This window comes from Penaeus monodon, chromosome 20 (assembly GCF_015228065.2).
Source record: "Penaeus monodon isolate SGIC_2016 chromosome 20, NSTDA_Pmon_1, whole genome shotgun sequence".
Classification (NCBI taxonomy): domain Eukaryota; kingdom Metazoa; phylum Arthropoda; class Malacostraca; order Decapoda; family Penaeidae; genus Penaeus; species Penaeus monodon.
The window spans coordinates 22,828,310-22,828,639 of record NC_051405.1 but is presented as its reverse complement, the minus strand read 5'-3'; positions in this window follow the sequence as shown (position 1 = coordinate 22,828,639).

Genomic DNA, 330 nt, shown 5'->3' with positions numbered 1-330 from the left:
TCGTGCATGCCTGTTCAACTTTACCTTCCCACTTCTCTTCTTATTACGCCCTCCTCCCCCCCTCCCCCCTCCCCACTCACGTACATATCTGTACTTACCCCCCTCCTCCCCCTCCGCCCACGGAATGTCTAGATTTGCCTCCTTCCTTTCTTGTCTTTTAATCTTTCCTAGATTTCCTCCTCTTTCCTACTTTCTTTCTCCTTCCTTCTCTTTATTTCTATTCCTTCTTTCTCCTCCTCACTTAAATATTCCTTTTTTCTTCTTCTTCTTCCCCTCCTTATGCCACCTACCTCCTTATTACCCTACCCACCATCTACCCTCCTCTTTACT